The sequence below is a fragment of the Pristiophorus japonicus genome, chromosome 21 (genome assembly GCF_044704955.1).
Source record: "Pristiophorus japonicus isolate sPriJap1 chromosome 21, sPriJap1.hap1, whole genome shotgun sequence".
Lineage (NCBI taxonomy): Eukaryota > Metazoa > Chordata > Chondrichthyes > Pristiophoridae > Pristiophorus > Pristiophorus japonicus.
In genome coordinates, this window is record NC_091997.1 from 23832860 (window position 1) to 23856862 (window position 24003).

Sequence of the window (24003 nt, forward strand, 5' to 3'; positions counted from 1 at the left end):
TGTGTGTTGATTAACCAGGATGCTACTAGGGATGGGAGACTTTAGTTATGAACAGATTGACATATTTGAGATTGAGGGAGTGAAGATAGAGGTTAGAAGAAATGTCTTTAAGCAGAGAGTTGTTAGTGTATGGAATGCTTTCCCACAGGGAATAGTTAAGGCAGAGGTCATTGTATCTAAAAAGAGTAGCTAAACATTTGAAATAGAGGAAGATAAAGAATTATGGGGTAACTGGATGAGTTTTGGATAGCTCTAGCAAAGAGCAAACAAACGCAAGTAAAATGGCCTCCAATGCTTGAATTTGTACGGTTCCTCACACGTTACTTTCAGAGAGACCCATGTTGTTTATTCTGGAGCTGTAAATCTTTCCACCTAGATACATACTATAATATATATAGCTCCGTCCAGTGAACTACTGTGGCATTGCAGCCATTGCTATTTACAACAATAAAGCGGGAACAAGTCATATGACTGGCTTCCTGAAGCTATCAACCATCTTGGAGCCTGTGTGTGTTTGTGAGGTCGTACCGAAAACATAACATTGGCGATGAGGATGGGATAATCAGAGAACACATACCTCTTCTGTTTCCTGTTGCATTTATTGCTATTATTTGAGAGACAGCAGCGTTCCCTATCGAAGACATATTGCAACATTGCAAGAACACATAAGATTCAGTGTAGTTTTAAACCTGCGCCCCTTGGGAAGGCTCTAATCATTTGGGCTGACTCATCATTAAAACTTGGATTCACCTCCTGTTAATTGACAATTTGACATGCAGGGGACTTTTTCTCCTCAAATAAAGAGGCTGGGAGATTTGGACTACAATTTCAACCTACAATCCCCTAGAGGAGTCGCCCTTATACATTGAAGAAACTGACGATAAATCTAAATCTAATCAGAAATTGTCGATACATTTTTAGCTGTAATTAGGAAAACACTGACAGGCTAAACGGTGCCTCAGAAAGTGTCACTGTTAATTTAAAATGGACTTTCGCAACAGAATTGGCTGCCGAGTTTTGCATTATTGCCGGCTGCTACGCATCAGAAAGAAAATTACCTTAGAGTCGTGTTACATTCGAACATTAATGGCAAGAGTTAATTGCCGTACATTTTATGCATGTCTATACACAACATAATTGCTGCTACAGAACAAACTGGTGCACATACATTTGTTTTGCAAGAAGCTTTGACCAGGAGAAATTTTACCATATTTCCAAAATCACTCCAAATACATATCCCAGTTAAAATATTTTATTGGTGCCCAAATATTTTATTTGTTTAATCTGATGTATTTTATGTGGCAGAATAGTACTTTAATTAAAGAACCAAGGAGCTGACCTTCAAACTAAATATAACTTAAACAAATTTGGGCTTCTAGCTCGGGGAAGGAATACATTACAATTGTTTCAATGCACATCTAAAAGGCACCTCAGGGTAGTAATAACTGTCGCCTCAGAGTCAGAAGGTTGTGGATTCAAGTCCCACTCCAGGAACTTAAGCACAAAAATCTAGGCTGACACTCCAATGCAGTGCTGATGGAGCGCTGCACTGTCGGAGGTGCCGTCTTTCAGATGAGACGTTAAACCGAGGCCCCGTCTGCTTTCTCAGGTGGACGTAAAAGATCCCATGGCACTACTTCGAAGATCATCAGGGGAGTTATCCTGGTCAATATTTATCCCTCAACCAACATCACTAAGAGATGATCTGGTCATTATCACATTGCTGCTTGTGGGAGCTTGCTGTGCGCAAATTGGCTGCCGCGTTTCCCACATTACAACAGTGATTACACTCCAAAAGTATTTCATTGGCTGTAAAGCACTTTGAGACATCCGGTGGTCGTGAAAGGCACTATATAAATGCAAGTCTTTCTAATATATGAATGAGTAGTGCACTAAATTGATGTTTCTATTGAGAAATTCATCCTTCAGAATAAATAGGTTTACACCTCCACCAAAAGTAGAGAGAGGATTTTCTACCAATAGCAGTCAGTTCAGCCTTTTTGTCACAAAACAGGTTAAATTTTTCTCCTGATGCTGCTGTCACAGGCTCACGTGCAAATGTCTTGACTGTTTTGACTTCCAAAGCATGCAAGAGGAGATACGCAGGATGGAAATTGACTGAACAGCACGAAGGGCTGTCACGAGCTTCTATAATTCAACCTCTACAGACAGGCCCACACCAACGCAGTGAAATCAGATGCACTACATAGCAAAGGGTGTCCCACGATTCAGTAATTTCATAGAAAAAAATGATATTACATTGCAAGATACTAAAAATGTATTGACACAGTTTAAGGCACCCATACGATGCAACTAATTATCCAGATGTAATGCTGAGTGGATAGAAGTTTGAATATTAAAGAGGGATTAGATTTTCAACTTGCAGTTTGGGCGTGTGACGACCGGAGAGAACGCCTGCTCATTATAGAATGTCACTGCCAGTTTTACACCCTGATGATGTAAAATCAGCCAAATAGTGAAGCACCCAGAAATATTTTCTTTTTTTTTATTTGTCCCGGGATGTGGGCGTCGTTGGCAAGGCCGGCATTTATTGCCCATCCCTAATTGCCCTTGAGAAGGTGGTGGTGAGCCGCCTTCTTAAACCGCTGCAGTCCGTGTGGTGAAGATACTCCCACAGTGCTGTTAGGGAGGGAGTTCCAGGATTGTGACCCAGTGACGATGAAGGAACGGCCGATATATTTCCAAGTCAGGATGGTGTGTGACTTGGAGAGGAACTTGCGGGTGATGGTGCTCCCATGCGCCAGCTGTTCTTGTCCTTCTAGGTGGTAGAGGTCGCGGGTTTGGGAGGAGCTGCCGAAGAAGCCGTCCACAAATTAAGTTATTTGTCTTTGTAAAGTCAGAAGCACTTGGTATTTTAAGAGCTGGGTTTTGGCATTCTGGCCATATTGAGAAACTGGCCTTGAGTGGCACATCTGTTGAATTATACTTACATTGGAAGCAGTTCAGAGAAGGTTCATGAGGTTGATTCCTGAGATGAAGGGTTGTTATATGAAGAAAGGTTGAGAGGTTGGGCCTATATTCCTTGGAGTTTAGAAGACGGAGAGGTGATCTTATTGAAACATATAAGATTTTGAGGGGGCTTGACAGGATAGATGCAGAGAGGATGTTTCCCCTCATGGGGGAATCTAGAACTCGGGGGCATAGTTTCAGAATAAGGCATCATCCATTTAAAACAAGAGATGAGGAGGAATTTCTTCTCTCAGAGGGTCGGGAATTCTCTACCCCAGGAGAGCTGTGGAGGCTGGGTCTTTGAATGTATTTAAGGTGGAGATGGACAGATTTTTGAATGATAAGGGAGTCAAGGGTTATGGGGAGAGGGGCGGGGAAGTGGAGTTGAGGCCAGGATCAGATCAGCCATGATCTTATTGAATAGTGGAGCAGGCTCGAGGAGACAAATGGCCTACTCCTGATCTTATTTCTTGTGAATTAGACACACAGCTTCCTCCGGGAATGCAAACACTTGGCCATAATAAATGGCTGTTTGCCTTCTTACCACAATAACTATGCCAAGACTCCTGAGGGAGCTTGTTCTGTTTCTCATCTTCATCAACAACCTGGTAGATGCATCAAGAGTGACGTTCTTCTTGTTTCTGATTGTTCTTTACAAGGAGAAAAGGAGAGAGATAAAGCAAATCTGCCGGAACAGATTGCATTACCAACTGGCTCCAATAAAGATTGTTGGTTGATGGAACTGCCGTCATGCTGTATGTAAAGTGTTAGGTTGTTCGCAGATTCTGAAAATATGAGGAAATTTAAGAACAAATAAGCCTCAAATTCCTGCACTGATTGTTCAGAAAAATACCACAACAATTTGAAACATGTCGGTGTTGTGTTGTGTTCCTCTTCTTCGACTGGAATTTCCTGATTCATTTGCCTCATTCATTCTCTGCACCATTATTACTATTCATGAAAGAGAGAAAGAAAGAAGATATGATGCACAGACACAACCGACCATCAGTCCAGCTTGCCAGTTATTGTTATTTGCTTGTTTTTCCAGAGTTTCTAAGTGGTTTCTATCCAATTTTACTGATGTGTCTACTTGGAGGGAAGATTTGGGGCTAAACTTTCCTATCATTTTCGGTGGGTTCTCGGCGATTTTCTCAGCGGTGCAGCTGTTTTTCCGCCCAGCGAAAGTTTTCCCCTTAGTTCTTTAGTGGTATCGCCCAAATCTGAAAACTCCCGCCGGGACCAAACTGCTGACGTGCAACGCCGAGAAAATCGCCAGGGCATAGGTTTTGTCTGAACGGAAGCCAGGGCATAGGTTTTGTCTGAACGGAAGCCAGGGCATAGGTTTTGTCTGAACGGAAGCCAGGGCATAGGTTTTGTCTGAACGGAAGCCAGGGCATAGGTTTTGTCTGAACGGAAGCCAGGGCATAGGTTTTGTCCATATCGCCGAGGGAACCGCCCGTTGAAAGCTGTTTAAACAGGGCGGTAGATGAGTACTCTGCAAAGAAAAGTAAGTTAAAGGTTCTGGATAGAGAACTGGGTGTCAGACAGGAAGCAAAGAGTAGGAATAAACAGGTCCTTTTCAGAATGGCAGGCAGTGACTCATGGGGTACCGCAAGGTTCAGTGCAGGTACCCCAGCTATTTACAATATACATTAATGATTTAGATAAAGGAATTGAATGTAATATCTCCAAGTTTGCAGATGACACTAAGCTGGATGGCAATGTGAGCTGTGAGGAGGATGCTAAGAGGCTGCAGGGTGACTTGGACAGGTTAGGTGAGTGGGCAAATGCATGGCAGATGTAGTATAATGTAGATAAATGTGAGGTTATTCACTTTGGTGGCAAAAATAGGAAGGCAGAATATTATCTGAATGGTGACAGATTAGTAAAAGGGGAGGTGCAACGAGACCTGGGTGCCATGGTACATCAGTCATTAAAAGTTGTCATGCAGGTACAGCAGGCGGTGTCGAAGGCAAATGGCATGTTGGCCTTCATAGCGAGAGGAGTTGAGTGTAGGAGCAGGGAGGTCTTACTACAGTTGTGCAGGACATTGGTGAGGCCACACGTTGAATATTGTGTACAGTTTTGGTCTCCTAATCTGGAGGAAGGACGTGCTTGCTATTGACGGAGTGCAGCGAAGGTTCACCAGACTGATTCCCAGGATGGCAGGACTGACATATGAAGAAAGACTGGATCGACTAGGCTTATATTCACTGGAATTTAAAAGAATGAGAGGGGATCTCATAGAAACATATAAAATTCTGACGGGATTGGACATGTTAGATGCAGGAAGAATGTTCTCGATGTTGGGGAAGTCCAGAACCAGGGGTCACAGTAAGGGATAAGCCAGTTAGGACCGAGATGAGGAGAAACTTCTTCACTCAGAGAATTGTGAACCTGTGGAATTCTCTACTACAGAAAGTTGTTGAGGCCAGTTAGTTAGATATATTCAAAAGGGTATTAGATGTGACCTTTACGGCTAAAGGGATCAAGGGTTATGGAGAGAAAGCAGGAATGGGGTACTGAAGTTGCATGATCAGCTATGATCATATTGAATGGTGGTGCAGGTTCGAAGGGCTAAATGGCCTATTCCTGCACCTATTTTCTATGTTTCTATATTATTTATTTTTTAATTTTGAAACAGCGATTTAGGTGTAAAGGTGCCTTGAGAACACTTTTTACGTTTTTATTTTTATTTAATTGAAATTTTTTTTTAAAGTTTCCTCCCCTCCTTAGGCCCAACTGCAGCCTTGGACTAAATTTTTTTTAAAACGCCCGTTTTACTTAGTTTCCCCTTAACTGCCGAGAAAACCGCTGAGAATAAAGAAAATCGCCCATTTTCTCACCGGGCGATTAGTTTTAATTAGTTTTAACATAAAAGTGGAAATGCTCGCCAGTGTTACTTACCAAACGTTAGCGGTTTTTCTGAGCGGGCAATCGGGCGTTGAGGGGCTCATAGGAAAGTCTAGCCCATAGCTCTAACACACGATAATCGGATTGTGGGTATACTATCCCTTGTGGTGCGGGATGCAAGTATGTGTAGGCGGATATGGCTCTGAATCCCTCAAAATCACACGAAGGTACACATCAGATCCTTGGTAGTCCGATAATTGCCATGTTGGTATATGCTTTAGTCTCTCATCGTCTGGTAACGGTTTATCATTTCTTTACACACTTCCTCTTTAAATTGGAATTTCATATTCAAAATCATAGAATACAGATTTTGGAACCTCCAAACCATAATCCAAACCAAAAGTAAATATTATCTAGGACGCCAACTCCTGTACATTTATACTGAAAACTGTATGAGCAACAAGACTGTAACTACATAGCACAACAGACTCTCAGTGAAAGAGAAGCCAATATTGGTTTAGAATAGGCACATTAACATACACAATACAAATGATGCCTGTCTCTTAGGTTATCAAACACCTCATGAAATTCGCTGGGATACGTCCCCTCGTGAGGGTCGGAGCAGGGGTGCTAAAGAGTTTGTAGCCGCGAGTGCCGGCAATCGCGCCGCTCGGTAATTTCAGAGTCCCGGTATCGGCGGCTCAGAGGAGTACCATCCGGGAGCGTCGCACCCCCGGTGTCGACCCAATTAAAGCATGTGTTTAGCACTGACCCCATAGCGCCGCTCGTGACCCCGCCAGAGAGAGCTGGAACGCAAAGCTGTCCCGGCGGCGGTGAGGGAAGGGAATGACTGCGTGAGGCAAGTGAGATTCTTCTCTTGTTTTTTATTCCGATTTAACTTCATTTAGGGTGCGAAATGCATTGGGAATGTTTGTGTTTTTGTTCCGATTTTTTTTTTGCAGAGAGACCACTTTTAGGGCGCGACGAAGTCGGCCCTTTAGCACGGGATATTCAATTGCTCACCCGGCCTAAGGCCCTAAGATAAGTGTGCAACGCCTCCCTTAGCGCTCGGCTCCACTGTCAGGGCACAGTTGCTGAATGTTTTTGGCTGCCGACACCAACCATTTCCCGGCACTAGATTTATCCACCGCCCGACATTTACGCCTCAAAACATCGTCAACCTAATTTCCAGCCCAGTGTCTTTAATACACTATGGGCTAAAAATTGGGATAGCCCCCAAAAATGGGCACGGGAATACATGATTAACCCGCGTCCGTTCAAAGTAATACAGGTAGCATGCACACTTTGTGCCGTCTGCGAATTTAAATGAGAGTGGTGTGCAGCCCGGCGCTAAACACTCTGCCGAGAGGCTGCATGTAGCCACTTGGCAGAGTGTTTAGTGCCAGGCTGGCTTTAAGAACTGCAGGCTAGCACCAATTAAAGCTAGCCTGCAGTTCTTAAAGCCAGCCTGCACATCTTAAAGGGGAGGTGCAGTTTGACGACACCGGGTGTTGGAAGTAATTGCAGAAGGGAGTTTCACCTGGGAGACCTACAGGAATGTCACAATAGGCCAGAGAGAGGACTCCAAGGTTCTCAGATGCAGCACAGGAGGCCTTAATACAGGAGGTGAAGAGGAGGAGAGTGCTCCTGTTTCCACAGGGGGCCAGGAAGCCCTCTAGACAGACACTGCGAAGACAGTGGGAGCAGGTAGCCACAGAGGTCAGTGCCAGCAGTGCAGCTCGGAGGACCTGCATGCACTGAGCAAGGGGCTATCGGGGCTGCCTGGCTTGGGGCTGGGTGTGCGGCAGGGAGATTGTTGGGCGGGGTGGAGGTGGGCGGTGGATCGCGGGGTCAGGCCAGCGATTGCGGGAGTCGGCAGCAAGGAGTGACTTCAATTTGTTCATGTCGGAGCAGTCGGGAATGGTGCCGGATAAGAGAGTCCTGGATAAGGGAGGTTCAACCTGCACTACATCAAAGGCGCTATATAAATAAAAGTTGTTGTTGTTGAGGAAATGTAGTGTATACTGCCATTTTGGTTTTCAGGACCTTGCACAAGAATCAAATACATATGAAAATCTTGTACCACACAGGATCTTATTAGGTTCAATAAGCACATGATCTATGGTATAAACTAAACTCAATGCCGCTGACTGCGCATCCGAAAAGTGTCTCACTCAGGTATCTGACTATTATAATTGATTGAGACGCTGTGTTAATCCTGAAATTGGGCCCTAACTGAACCAAAGCCAACTTGCTAATCGCAGATTACGATTTTAGATATGACAATAACTGCAATAGGATGACATCACTTGAGAACTCTTATCTGCCAACTTTGTGCTGATCTTTTTTCTCATCAGCATTTTCTGTTTAATAAGGGGCGCTTGGATTTTCCATTTCAATTTATGTTTATGTCAGGTGGATGCTCTTTGGAGTCAGTAGTTTATGAGACAGCTAACAGCTTCCTATGAATAATACATTTAATAATATGGATCAGCCCCACATCTATTGTTAAAATGTCTTAATGTAGGGAAGGCCAGCAAGAGAAAGTGGTTGTGAGATTGAATCCAGCTCCGATGTGCAATAATATCTCTTCTGTTCCTTTACATGCTCCTTGTTTATATGGAGTGAAGAGGAAATCAAACAGATTGGTTTTTTTCCTCAGCTGCTATCGAGTGTCTCCTTGCAGTCGGCTCAAGAGCCAAGGTGCTGGTGTCCTAGGGCAGGTCAACAACATACTCACTTGGTCACAAAGGGTTAATGGCTTAGTGAGATCGAGGAGAAAATAGATGGATTTACATGCTCACAACTAATTACCCCCCTCCCCCCCCGCCCCACAAAAAAAACAAATACAGCTCCCTGGATGTCTGTGCCAGCCTTCACTGCAATGTGAAACGCGTATTTTCCTTGTAATGAGAATAGGGTCTTCTTCTTAGGCAGACCCTCGTATTGAGGATGACTTGCTTCCACACCAAAAAGGGATGAGTTCACAGGTGTTTCAATGAAAAACCTGACAGTCCAAGTTGCAAACTTCATGTTGCATGGATTTTTTTTAACGTGGGGTGGCCGTTGCACACCAGCCACCACACGGGTTTGACAGAGCTAGGTCTTGGTCCAGTGGCAAGATTAACCAAGACGACTGGAGACCAGCTCTGCCGGACGGACCTAATGAGCACACATATCGCAGTGTGGGCTGGCCCATGCTGCCCCTGGGCCCACGCCTCTCCTGGACCCCGATCACAATAGTCACTGTTGTAATGTGTGAAACGTGGTGCGCACAGCAAACTCCCGCAAATTGCAACGATGCAATGACGAGATAGGAGAATAGACTGGTTTCACGTCACCGATTATGTATAGCCAACTTTCCAAGTAGCACGTTTTGCTTATACTGCAAAAGCCATAGCACAAAAATACACTTTTACACTATCCGTCACATGGCATTGAAGAACATAGGAACAGGAGGAGGCCATTCAGCCCCTCGAGCCTGTTCCGCCATTCAATTAGATCTTGACTGATCTGGATCTTAACTGCATCCACCTGCCTTGGTTCCATTTCCTTTATTACCCTTGCCTAACTTAAATGTAGCAATCCAAGTTTTGAAATTTTCAATTGCCTCAAGAGATTTTTGGGAACGAGAGTTCCAGATTACCCTTTGTGCAAAGAAGTCCTTCCTGACATCACCCCTAGCTCTAATTTTAAAAGGGAGTTAAATCTACAAGATGCACCTCAGCAACTCGCCAAGGCTTCTTTGGCAGCACCTCCCAAACCCGCGACCTCTACCATCTAGAAGGACAAGGGCAGCCGGCGGTTGGGAACACTACTGCCAAGTTCCCCTCCAAGTCACACGCCATCCTGACTTGGAAATATAGTGCCGTTCCTTCATCGTCGCTGGGTCAAAATCCTGGAATTCTCCACCTAGCACTGTGGGAGCACCTTCACCACACGGATTGCAGCGGTTCAAGAAGGTGGCTCACCACCACCTTCTCAAGGGCAATTAGGGATGGCCAATAAATGCTGGCCTTGCCAGTGACATTCACATCCCATGATCTAATTTTTTTTAATTACCAGAAGCAAAAAGTGACAGTGGAGGGTTTGGAAGGGGGCAGGGGAATGTGTAGGAGCATGTAGAGGTCGAAGAGTCAGGGAAAGTTCAATCTCAGGTTCAATCAACAGATCTCATTTGATAATGAGCTCGAGCGGTTCATGTTAAAATGGAGTGAGGCACGGGGATGGGAAGGAGGAGGTTCATTGGTTGGGTCCAAAGGAAGCAGAAAGAAACTTAGCCAGTCGGGACAGGGGTCAGAAAAGATGCAAGAAGGAAAGTAGAATGGATAAGATCAGCCCAAGAGGAGCAGGGCGGTAGAAAAGACTCCAGGGGCTAGATTTTCAGTTTGTTGCCGCCTCTGCTTTTGCCCTGAAGGGGGCGGTAATGGCGGTGGAAAGCATTTTCGGGCAGACGGTCAGCCCCGCCGGGACATTCAGTGCCGGGTTCGCGGGGGCGCGGAGCAGTACCGCCCGGGAGAGGCAAGCCGGTGTGCAATGCTCCCTGGTTGTGAGACACCGGCTCGAAATTTGAAACTCGCCCGAGCCGTAGCGCCCCCTAGTGGGACCGCCTGGGAAAGCTGACGATCCGAGCTGTCGCGGCCGCAGTGAGGGAAGGAAAGTCTACCTGAGGTAAGTGTGATTGTGTTTTATTTTTGCGATACACATGGATGTGGCATCAGGAAAGTATTGGGAATGTTTTTGTATTCTAACTTCAGATTCTTTTTCCTCCCACGGAAGCCTCTCTTAGGGCGCTCCGAGGTCGGCTGTTTAGTTCGGGATTTTCACTTGCTCAGCCAGCCTAGCATCCTAAAAGAGGTGTGGAATGCCTCGCTTAGCGCTCCGCTCCACACTCAGGGCCCAGCTGGTGAACTTTGCGGCTTCAGACGCAAGCCATTTCCCAGCGCTAAATTTACCGCCCCGCCTGGGTTAACACCGCAACAGAGGCACGACCAAAGTTCCATCCCCAGCAGAGAGGACTGAGACAGTTTGGACTGATAGATAATAGATGTAATAGACCAGTATGGAAAGGGTTAATCAGGGCAGCAACAATCCTATGGCTTGGATTAATGAGATTAACTTCTACTTCAACATTGCTATGCTTTGTTTTAGGAGTGTAAATTTTAACTTTTATAACTTTAACTTTTATTTTTCAAACATGATTATGTGATTTTTAAGCTGCAATGTCTTAAAGTAACTAATCAGTGCTACATTACTCTTTGCAGTTGTGCGTAAGGAAGTAGTTTAAGAAAATTGAAGGTGTTAAGAATGTTGAGGTTAGTAAAACAAGTATGGCATGTCATTGCATTGAAATGTTGCACTACAGGATGACATAGGGTTGCATACATAACACCTATGTAACCAGCATTCTACTGCCACCAGAGGGCGCATCTGTTGGAGTCCCAAGGGATCCTAGCATCCCTTGGGAGCACTGTATACAAGCAGACCACCCATGCTGTGCCAGCACTCTGGAGTTAGAATAAAGAGACTAAGGTCACACTTACGTCTACAGTACTCAGTCACATTGCTTTATTCAAGACATAACAATAGGCAAACCTATAAGTTGGCAGGTTGCTAAGAATGAACCGTAACAAGATGTATGCTTAACAGACTCACATGGTTGAGCAACAATTGATTGCAAGAAGCATGCTGTGTGATTGGGTAACAAGCACTGACTGACACAAATTGCAAGAATACCAGAGTGTTAAACTTCTTCACTCAGAGGGTGGTGAATCTCTGGAACTCTCTACTCCACAGGGTTGTGGAGGCTCAGTACTCGAGTATATCCAAGACAGAGATCGTTAGATTTTTGGATATTAAGGGAATCAAGGGATATGGAGATAGTGCAAGAAGATCAGCCATGATCTCATTGAATGGTGGAGCAGGCTAGAGGGGCTGAATGGCCGACTCCTGCTCCTATGTTCTTATAAAGTGAAGCAGTTGGAGCAGAATACGGAGTGTCATGAACAGGTTGCATGTTCCAGAACTCTAATTTCCTCAGGGACTCCAGCAACTCTGACCTCCTCACAGAACCTGAAGCTGTGACTTTCAACTATTCATATTTTTTTTTATATATCCACAGCATTCATACTGACCCCCAAAATCCACTTTCACTTCCGATGCACACATACTATTTCTACAAAAAAATATATATACATGCATTAACGAGGTTGGAGAGTAGGGCAGACAGACTAATTCCAAGTGTGATGGGATGAGCTATGGGGAAAGGTTAGAGAAGCGCAAGCTCTACAGTCCAGAAAGAAGATGATTAACAGGGAGCCTCATGTACTTAAATTAGTGATAAAACTTATCGGGAAGAACATTACTCAAATACCAATCAATCTTTGGAATGCTGAGTGGAGCTGTGGAAGCAAAAACATTAGGGAAGTTAAAAATGCAGCCCGATGTTATAATGAGAGACAGTTAGGGTACTAGGGGGAATGAACTTTGATGAGTTTGACAGCCATTTACTTGTCCTTGACTTTTCTTACATTCTTATTTCCTTCAAACAGCATTGCAATAATCTTACCATTGGGGAATTCAGCCCAGAAGGTCTCTGACAACCATGAGTGCATTTACAGCTTCAATCTCATGTGTCATCTTCCAGTAACCAGCCCTCTGACATCCTCTTTGAATAAGCACAAGGACACCCTGAGCAATGCAAAGGTTGGCAGTGCAAATAAGCATGAGTAATGGATGCATGATTGGGAAGGAGACAGTGCACCATGTTTTTAAGAGATAAAGTTACAAATCTGCCAAGGAACAAGCAAAGATTTTTTAATTTTTTTTTTTATAAAGTAAAGCATTTAAAAATAAATACACAGCCTCAGTCAACATGTGAAAGTGAAGGAATAGATTGGCATTTTGGATGGGAAGTTCATCAGTTCTGATAAAGAATATAACATATAGGAGCAGGAGTAGGTCATACAGCCCCACGAGCCTGCTCCGCCATTTAATACGATCATGGCTGATCCGATCATGGATTCAGGTCCACTTCACTGCCCACTCCCCATAATCCCTTATCGGTTAAGAAACTGTCTATCTCTATCTTAAATGTATTCAATGACCCAGCTTCCACAGCTCTCTGAGGCAGCGAATTCCACAGATTTACAACCCTCAGAGAAGAAATTCCTCCTCATCTCAATTTTAAATGGGCGCCCCTATTCTAAGATTATGCCCCCTAGTTCTAGTCTCCCCTATCAGTGGAAACATCCTCTCTGCATCCACCTTGTCAAGCTCCCTTGGGTCCCATAAGAACATAAAATCCAAACTGAAGAAAGTCAATTCATCCCAGCATATCCATTTATTTCAAAGATAATGTGTGGTTATTTGGTCATGGATTTCCCGTCTATTTGTTTTTATTTGTTCCTGGGATGTGGGCATCACTGGCAAGGCCGGCATTTATTGCCCATCCCTAGATGTCCTCGATGGTGGCAAGCCACCTTCTTGAACCACTGCAGTCCGTGCTGACTTTGTCATAGCGGTTTGGTACAACTGAGTGGCTTGCTAAGAGTCAACCACATTGGCTGTGGGTCTGGAGTCACATATAGGCCAGACCGGGTAAGGGCAGCAGATTTCCTTCCCTAAAGGACGTATCACCTGCTGACTTCCTACTTTAAGAAACACTAATTTCCTTCGCTGAAACAAAATCCTGCACTGCTGTTAAACAACTCCGTAACCCTGAGTCCCGCATCTCAACAGATATCAATTCAGAACTTTTTATGATAGGTGTCCGTTAATCCCGAATGAAGTAACCTTCTCTGGCAGTATGTTCACATATCCAGCACCCTGTGAGAAAGATGCTGACTGACCTATGTACATTTTCAATTATTAAAATTTTTATTACACAAACAACACTGGGAAAGTACAGATCGGGTAACATTCCGAGTCAGTGAAACAGAGCAGGTTGCAGCGCAGTATGAACTTGGACCCAGGATGAAAATTGCAATGTAAAATAAGTTGGGTTCAAACTAAAACTCGAGCTTTAATTCAGGTATGATTCTGGAGTCTGGCCAATGTAGACATCTGCTTGTAGATATTCCAGCACTGTTGTCCCACCAAACCCTGAATTCAGTGTGATCGAATTCAACAATGGCTCAGTAAACTCAAGAGTCAGCATTGAGATGCTAAAATGACTTTAAATGACTTATTGTCTTATCAATCATTGGTCAGTTTAAAAAGTGGCACAGCACCAAAAAGTTCCACTCAACATTCTGCTGTTTAAAAAATAATGAAACAGCATTTAATCTGTATGTTGAGAAACTATATATAAAATTATGATATAAATACAGACAATGAACAAAGTGGGAATTTAAATATTTATAGCGCGTTTGCCATGTACTACCTTGGGGCAACTTCAAATGCTTAAAAAGTGCAGATCATTCTCTATCATTATCAATTTTAATATTAAATTGATAATCAGTTGGTATGTGCACCACCATCATTACTTCATTGTTCCTCACTTATTCACTTATGGTTTGCCCATGCTGACCTTTGCAGAGCTAAATCATTGACTCACAATGATACACCATAGAAGGCGGCCTTTCAGCCTATCGTGCCTTTGGTAGAGCGATCCAATTGGTCCCACTCCCCTGCTCTTTCCCTTTTTTCCCTTCAAATATTTATGCAATTCCCTTTAGAATGTTATTACTGAGTCTGATTCCATGACCCTTTCAGGCAGTGCATTCCAGATCACAACTCGCTGTGCAGAAAAAATATCCTCATGTCACTTCTGGTTCTTTTGCCAATCACCTTCAATCTGTGTCCTCTGGTTACCGACCCTTCTGCCACTGGAAACAGTTTCTTCTTATTTACTCTCTCAAAAACTTTTGAACACCTCTATCAAATCTCCTCTTAACCTTCTCTGTTCTAAGGAGAATAACCCCAGCTTCTTCAGTCTCTTCACATAACTGAAGTCCCTCATCCCTGGTACCTTTTGAGTAAATCTCTTTGGCACCCTCTCCAAGGCCTTAACATTCTTCCTAAAGTGTGGTGCCCAGAATTGAACACAATGCTCCAATTGAGGCCTAACAAATGTTTTATAAAAGTTTAGCATCATTTCTTGCTTTTGTACTCTATTCCTCTTAATTAAACCAAAGATCACATTTGCTTTTTTAACAGCCCTCTCAATTTGTCCTGCCACCATCAAAGATTTGTGTACGTAAACAGGTCTCTCTGTTGCTGCTGCTGCTTAAATTTATACCATTAGTTCAAATTGCCTATCCTCATTCTTCCAACCAAAATATATCACTTCACACTTCTCTGCATTAAATTGTATCTGCCACATGCCTGCCCATTTCACCAGTCTGTCTGTGTCCTCCTGAGGTCTGTTCCTATCCTCCTCATTATTTACTACATTTCTGAGCTTCGTATCATCTGCACACTTTGAAATTATGGCCTGTATACCCAAGTCCAGATCTTTAAGGCTGGATTTTCGGTTCATTTGCGCCACGGTTAGTGCCCCAGCGAGGCGCTAAATGCTGTTTTTGGGCCTTATGCCAGGTGTCCAGGATTTACCGTCCAGGCGGAAGATTCGGCTCTTGGTTTGCGCTGCGCAAAACCTTACCGCCACACATTCCGTTTTTAGCGTAATGACGCCGTCAATCGTCGTGGAACATTAGCGCCCCGGATGGAACTTTCGGCCTTAACGCCTCATTTAACGCCCACTCCAGGAAACGCCTGCAAAAACCAGGCGGTCCCAGGGTGCGGCAGGCGGTATTGGCAGCATTTTTAAATGGAGGGATGCGGATCCTACATCGAAGGTCATATTGACTACAACAGTTGCGCACATAACACTGTGAAGCTCAAACTTGCAAACTACACTTTTATCTGCCATTACAGTGCCCTTACAACTTCAGTGAAAGAATTTAATGGGGGCATTACTAGTTTGCCAGTGTATCATGCTCCATGTTATTGCCAGGCAGTGTCAAGCTAGAGGAAGGGCTCTTGGCCACGGATGAGGAGAGGCCAAAGCTGTCCTGGGAGGAGGGCTTACCCCCCACGGCTTCACAGGCACCAACATTCATACCTCCAGCTCTCTGAGGAGCAGTGCTTGAGAAGGCTGCGCTTCCAAAAGGAAGTACTGACAGAGATATGCCATCTCCTACAGGCAGACCGATGCCTGGACCACTCTGGAGGCAGCCTTCAATACTCCCCTCAACAGGTATCCGAATTAATTGTGGTGTGCTGCATGTTGCACAGCTTGGCCATCATCAGGAGCCAGGCCTTGCCAGTGGGGACCGCAGGCCCACCTCAGGAGGAGGAGGACAATGAAGATGAGCCTGGCGAGGCCCCCATTGGATAGCCACACCATCCACGGGGGAGGCAGCGTGGAGATACTGCCGGACCAAGAGTCGCACATAGCCAGCTCATAATGGAGAAAACTGAGGGATGGAGCTTATACTGGACACGCTATGTGCTCCCATAAAGGTACATTTCCAGTGAATGTTGGAATGATGCACAAGATGCCAATGACAAACGATGAATCAGAAATTTCACTGCAACAAAGTAACACAAACCCCCTCCACCAAAATAAAACCATACAATATACAACATAATATTGCAGGGCACTAAACAACAAAACATCTTTACCGCCGCAAGTTTTGGCTCGGGCGCACAAAGTCCGTTGTGTAACGCCTGACTTAATGACAATGCTCCTCCAACTTACATTTTCACCGAAACTTGCAGTTGGAGGTACAAACTATTTTCAGACACTAACTTTAACGCCCCAAAATCGAAAAGCCCAAAATCCAGCCCTGTATATATATATCAAAAAGTGCAGTGGTCCTAATACTGACCCCTGGAGAACACCTTCTTCTTCTCTTCTTAGGCGGTGCCTCGGATCGAGGATGACTTGTTTCCAGGCCAAAAAGGGAGGAGTTCAATGAGTTCACTGGTGTTTCAATGAAGGACCTAATATTCCAGGTCCCGAACTGCATATTGAAGGGTGGAAGATGCCTGTCCGTGGATTTTTAACAACATGTGGTGGCCGTTGCACACCAGCCACCACACTTGGTCTTGGTCCAGTGGCAAGGATTAACTAAGACGACTGGAGACCAGCTCTGCTGCATGGACCTAGTGCGCTCACATATTGCAGTGTGGGCTGGCCCGTGCTTCCCCTGGGCCCTTGCCTCTTCTGGGCCCCGAACTCAGGCCTCTCCTGGACCCCGATCACGTCACTCTGCAATCTCTCACCACTCCTTCACCCCGATCTCACCGCTCCTGCTGTACTTGCCCACGCTCCACTCACCGACCTGGGTTATGGCGATGTCTAATCCAGTCTCCCGCTTCACAGCTGTTGCCCTCCTGCACCAGCTCGTGCTGCTCCAGGGCTCAGAGCTCCGCTCCTTTTAAGGCCCAGGCCTGCCTGGAGAACACCATTGTATACTTCGCTCCAGTCTGAAAAAACGCTTGCCACTATTCTCTGCTTTCTGTCCCTCAGCTAATTTTTCTGCCATTGTTCCTTTAATCCCATGGGCTTCAATTTGCTGTTTATTGTGTGGTACTTTGTCAAAACGCTTTTTGATAGTCCATATATACGACATCAATCGCATTACTCTCGTCAACCCTCTCCATTACTTCATCAAAGAACTCGATCAAGTTAGCCAAATACAATTTGCCCTTAACAAATCCATGCAGAGTTTCATTTATTAGCCCATACTTTTCCAAATGCCAATTAATTTAATCCCAGATTTTTGTCTCTAAAAGTTTCCCCATCACCAACATTAGTCTGATTGGCCTGCAGTTGCTGGGTTTAACTTTCTCCCCTTTTTTAAACAGGGGTGCAACATTTGCAATCCTCCAGTCCTCTGGCACAATTCCCATATGCAAGGAAAATTGGAAAGCTCTGGCCAGAGCCTCCGCAATTTGCACCTTACTTCCCATCCGGACCAGGTGACTTTTCTATTTTGAGGACTGCCAACCTTTTGCATCCTCTTAATCTATTTTAACCTATCCTCCTTTATTGCTACATTGGCAGTATCATTTTCTCTTGTGAAGACAGATGCCAAGTACACAGTTAGTACAGCAGCCATCTCCTCTGCCTCCATAAGACAATCTTTTTGGTCTCTAATCGGACCAACCCTTCCTTTGACTACCCTTTTATTAGTTATGTGTTTATCAAAGATTTTAGGGTTCCATTTTATCTATTCTCATACTTCGACTCCCAAAACAAGCTCTCTACTCAGAGTTCCGACACGGGAAGTGAGCCCCAGGTGGGCAGAGGAAACGCTTCAAGGACACCCTCAAAGCCGCCTTGAAAAAGTGCAACGTCCCCACCGATATCGTCCCATATGGACCACGACTTCTAGCTGTTCCTTTCCCCCCCCCCACCCCCTCAGAATGTTCTGCACCCTCTCAGTGATGTCCTTTACCCTGGAACCAGAGAGGCAACACTCCATGCAGGATTCAAGTCGGTGGTTGTGGAAACCCCTCTCTATCCTCCCGACTGTCGAATCCCCGATGACCACTGCATTTCTACACTTTGCGGTGCTCCCTGTGCGGTCATATGCCCGCCGTGCCGTGGATGGACTCTGGACTGCACGCGCTCCCTCGCTGGCACCGGTCGCGGAAAACCCAGTCTGCGAGTGCCACACTCCCGGTGGATTCCTTCCCTCTTCCTACCCTGCTGGATGGCCATCCACTTACTTTCCTCCTGCACTCTCTGTAGCTGCGGGCTGACCACCTCCTGGAACGGGTGCTCCAGGAAATTCTCAGCCAGCCGTATAGGCTGCAGTGACTCCAGCAGCTCCTCAGGCTCAGAAACACCTGAGCTCGGGATCGTGCAACTGGAGGCACTTTCTGCACACGTGGTGATCCTGGACACACGAAGCATCCCGGAGTTCCCATATGGCACAGGAATTGCAGGCATCAGGTCTCAGCAGTCCCATCACTTTGCAAAAAAAAAGAATGCCTTTAGATCGAATTGATTATGCTGGTTATTTATATATTTACTGTTTCCCTTCCTTGCAAGGTGGTTTCCCGTCAACATAAATGCTAATATGGGGAACATCGGTGATGTTACTTTGCTCGCATCTGCCCAGGTTCACAGCTTTTGACAATGTGCAGACTATTATAAGTAATGAAAGCAATCTGGCAGCGAGAAGCTACAAAATACATTAAACAGTGCTGTAGAAAAAGGAGGTCCCATACACTCATTCCAAGTTATAACTCACTTTGTTGTAAAACAAGTGTTGCTCTGACCAGATGTCTCTGAAAAAGTTTCCTACTAAAATACCAACCAAAATGTCCAAATATATGTTTAGCGAGTGCAAGTGGTTTAGACAAGGCATTTCACGTTCATTTGTAGCTTTAACGTGTAACTTTTTTTATAAACATGTCCATCCTTTTTGTATCTCTTCGAACGTCTCCGTCACTGTTCCTGATAATCTGACATCAGCAAGACTGCCTCCTGTTCCCAAGATAGATGTGAAATAACTGCTACTTTTTGTTCTAATCTTATATTATGTTTCTCTTGGTTATCCTCGTAACTTTTTGCCTACTTGCCGTCAAAATTAAAAATCCTCCTGCCTACTAGATTACTTGTATGCTTTTGCTTCGTCCCAATATTACTACTTGTGTTCCTACTTGACTGTATTGGTAACTGTTGCCTTTTGAATGGCTTTCATTTAACCAGAACCAATTCCAATTGTAGCCTCACTAATAGTTTCCACGATCTCCTCCAGCCGCACACTGCACCCGCAACTTTCCCCCCCCCCCACCGCCCCCACCGCCATCCCCACCCCCATTCGGCCCTCTGGAGCATCTCTGATTATAATCGCTCAGCCGTCGGTGGCCGTGTCTTCTGTTGCCTGGGCCCAAAGCTCTGGAATTCCCTGCCTAAACCTCTCTGCCTCTCTTTCCTTCTTCAAGACGCTCCCAAAATCTACCTCTTTGACCAAGCCCTGTTCTAATTTCTCCTTATATGGCTTGGTGTCAAATTGTTTGTCACATAATACTCCCGTGAAGCGACTTGGGTCGTTTCACAACATTAAAGACGCTATATAAATACAAGTTGTTGTTGGTCTTCTATTGTAGCTATAAAAGATAGGACTTGCCTTGCATATTGTCTTTTACAACCTATGCAAGTTCCAAAATGCTTCACAGCCAGTGAAGTACTTTTTAAATATAGTCACTGTTGGAATGTAGTGAAATGCAGCAACCAATTTGTACACAAACAGCAAGGAGGCAAATGACCAGATCACCTACTTTAGTGATGTTGGTTGGGAGAGAACATTGGGAAAACTCCCTTGCTCTTCTCTGAATAGTGCGATGGAATCTTTTATGTCTGGGTCGACTAGGCTTATATTCACTGGAATTTAGAAGAATGAGAGGGGATCTCATAGAAACATATAAAATTCTGATGGGATTGGACAGGTTAGATGCAGGAAGAATGTTCCCGATGTTGGGGAAGTCCAGAACCAGGGGTCACAGTCTAAGGATAAGGGGTAAGCCATTTAAGACCAAGATGAGGAGAATCTTTTTCACTCAAGAGTTGTGAACCTGTGAAATTCTCTACCACAGAAAGTTGTTGAGGCCCGTTCATTAGATATGTTCAAAAGGGAGTTAAATTTGACCCTTCCGGCTAAAGGGATCAAAGGGTATGGAGAGAAAGCAGGAATGGGGTACAGAAGTTGCATGATTAGCCATGATCATATTGAATGGTGACACAGGCTTGAAGGGCCGAATGGCCTACTCCTGCACCTATTTTCTATGTTTCTATGAAAGGCTCCAATTCAAAACAGCCAACTTACATAGAAGGCACTGCACAGGTAAGCGCTGATATAAAAAAAACACTGCATTATTGGTAGACAAGCAACAGCATAAGAAATAGAAGCAAGGGTAGGCCATTTGGCCCCTCGAGCCTGCTCCGCGATTCAATAAGATCATGGCTGATCTTCTACCTCAACTCCACTTTCCTGCACTAACCCCATATCCCTTGATTCCCTTAATATCTAACAATCTAGCAATCTCTGTCTTGAATATACTGAACGACTAAGCCTCCACAGACCTCTGGGGTAGGGAATTCCAAAGATTCACCACCCTCTGAGTGAAAAAATTTCTCCTCATCTCAGTCGTAAATGGCTGACCCCCTTATCCTGATACTGTGAACCCTGGTTCTAGATTCCCCAACCCGGGGGAAAAGTCCTCCCCGCATCTATCCTGTCAAGCCCTGTAAGAATTTGGTATGTTTCAATTAGATCATAGAAACATAGAAACATAGAAAATAGGTGCAGGATTAGGCCATTCGGCCCTTTGAGCCTGCACCACCATTCAGTAAGATCATGCTGATCATTCCCTCAGTACCCCTTTCCTGCTTTCTCTCGATACCCCTTGATTCCTTTAGCCATGAGGGCCATATTAACTCCCTCTTGAATATATCCAATGAACTGGCATCAACAACTCTCTGCGGTAGGGAATTCCACAGGTTAACAACTCTCTGAGTGAAGAAGTTTCTCCTCATCTCAGTCCTAAATCGCCTACCCCTTATCCGAAGACAGTGTCCCCTGATTCTGGACTTCCCCATCATCGGGAACATTCTTCCCGCATCTAACCTGTCCAGTCCCGTCAGAATCTTGCAAGTTTCTATGAGATCCCCTCTTATTCTTCTAAACTCCAGTGAATACAGGCCCAGTTGATCCAGTCTCTCCTCATATGTCAGTCCCGCCATCCCGGGAATCAGTCTCGTGAACCTTCGCTGCACTCCCTCAATAGCAAGAACATCCTTCCTCAGATTAGGAGACCAAAACTGAACACAATATTCCAGGTGAGGCCTCACCAAGGCCCTGTACAACTGCAGTAAGACCTCCCTGCTCCTATACTCAAATCCCCTAGTTATGAAGGCCAACATACCATTTGCCTTCTTCACCGCCTGCTGTACCTGCATGCCAACTTTCAATGACTGATGAACCATGACCCCAAGATCTCATTGCACCTCCCCCTTTCCTAATCTGCCGCCATTCAGATAATCTGTCTTCGTGTTTTTGCCCCCAAAGTGGATAACCTCACATTTATCCACATTATACTGCATCTGCCATGCATTTGTCCATTCACCTAACCTGTCCAAGTCACCCTGAAGCCTTTTAGCGTCCTCCTCACAGCTCAAACCGCCACCCAGTTTAGTGTGATCTGCAAACTTGGAGATATTACATTAAATTCCTTCATCTAAATCGCTAATGTATACTGTAAATAGCTGGGGTCCCAGCACTGAGCCCTGAGGCACGCCACGAGTCATTGCCTGCCATTCTGAAAAGGACCCATTTAGCCCGACTTTCTGCTTCCTGTCTGCCAACCAGTTCTCTATCCACGTCAGTACAGTACCCCCAATACCATGTGCTTTGATTTTGCACACCAATCTCTTGTGTGGGACCTTGTCAAAAGCCTTTTGAAAGTCCAAATACACCACATCCACTGGTTCTCCCTTGTCCACTCTACTAGTTCCATCCTCAAAAAATTTCAAAAGATTTGTCAAGCATGATTTCCCCTTCATAAATCCATGCTGACTTGGACCGATCCTGTCACTGCTTTCCAAATGCGCTGCTATTTCATCTTTAATAATTGATTCCAACATTTTCCCACTACTGATGTCAGGCGAACCGGTCTATAATTACCTGTTTTGTCTCTCCCTCTTTTTTTAAACAGTGGTATTACATTAGCTACCCTCCAGTCCGTAGGAACTGATCCAGAGTCGATAGACTGTTGGAAAATGATCACCAATGCATCCACTATTTCTAGGGCCACTTCCTTAAGTACTCTGGGATGCAGACTATCAGGCCCCGGGGATTTATCGGGCTTCAATCCCATCAATTTCCCTAACACAACTTCCCACTTTATAAGGATATCCTTCAGTTCCTCCTTCTCACTAGACCCTCGGTCCCCTAGTATTTCCGGAAGGTTATTTGTGTCTTCCTTCATGAAAACAGAACCAAAGTATTTGTTTAACTGGTCCGCCATTTCTTTGTTTCCCATTGTAAATTCACCGGACTCTGACTGCAAGGGACCTACGTTTGTTTTCACTAATCTTTTTCTCTTCACATATCTATGGAAGCTTTTGCAGTCAGTTTTATGTTCCCAGCAAGCTTCCTCTCACACTCTATTTTCCCCCTCCTAATTAAACCCTTTGTCCTCCTCTGCTGTTTTACAAAATTCTCCCAGTCCTCGGGTTTGCTGCTTTTTCTGGCCAATTTATATGCCTCTTCCTTGGATTTAACACTATCCTTAATTTCCCTTGTTAGTCACGGTTGAGCCACCTTCCCCATTTTATTTTTACTCCAGACAGGGATGTATAATTGTTGAAGTTCATCCATGTGATCTTTAAATGTTTGCCATTGCCTATCCACCGTCAACCCTTTATGTATCACTCACCAGTCTATTCTAGCCAATTCACGTCTCATACCATCGAAGTTACCTTTCCCCAAGTTCAGGACCGTAGTCTCTGAATTAACTGTGTCACTCTCCATCTTAATAAAGAATTCTACCATATTATGGTCACGCTTCCCCAAGGGGCCTCGCACAACAAGATTGCTAATTAGTCCTTTCTCATTACACATCACCCAATCTAGGATTGCCAGCCCTCTAGTTGGTTCCTCGACATATTGGTCTAGAAAACCATCCCTAATACAATCCAGGAAATCCTCCTCCACTGCATTGCTACCAGTTTGATTAGCCCAGTCAATATGTAGATTAAAGTCACCCATGATAACTGCTGTACCTTTATTGCATGCATCCCTAATTTGTTATTTGATGCTGTCCCCAACCTCACTACTACTGTTTGGTGGTCTGTACTCAACTCCCACTAGCGTTTTCTGCCTTTTGGTATTCCGTAGCTCCACCCATACAGATTCCACATCATCCAAGCTAATGTCCTTCCTTACTATTGCATTAATTTCCTCTTTAACCAGCAACACCATCCCACCTCCTTTTCCTTTCTGTCTATCCTTCCTGAATGTTGAATACCCCTAGATGTTGAGTTCCCAGCTATGATCACCCTGGAGCCATGCCTCTGTGATGCCAATTACATCATATCCGTTAACTGCTATCTGCGCAGTCAATTCGTCCACCTTATTCCGAATACTCCTCGTATTGAGGCACAGAACCTTCAGGCTTGTCTTTTTAACACCCTTTGCCCCTTTAGGATTTTGCTGT

The 24003-nt window shown here is 44.7% G+C and overlaps 1 protein-coding gene across 1 annotated transcript in view; it reads right to left on the reverse strand.

Annotated features, from left to right (window-relative positions):
- Positions 1 to 24003, reverse strand: part of ngfrb (nerve growth factor receptor b) — a 180362-nt gene that overhangs the window by 118558 nt on the left and 37801 nt on the right. The gene's annotated exons all lie outside the window — the stretch shown is intronic.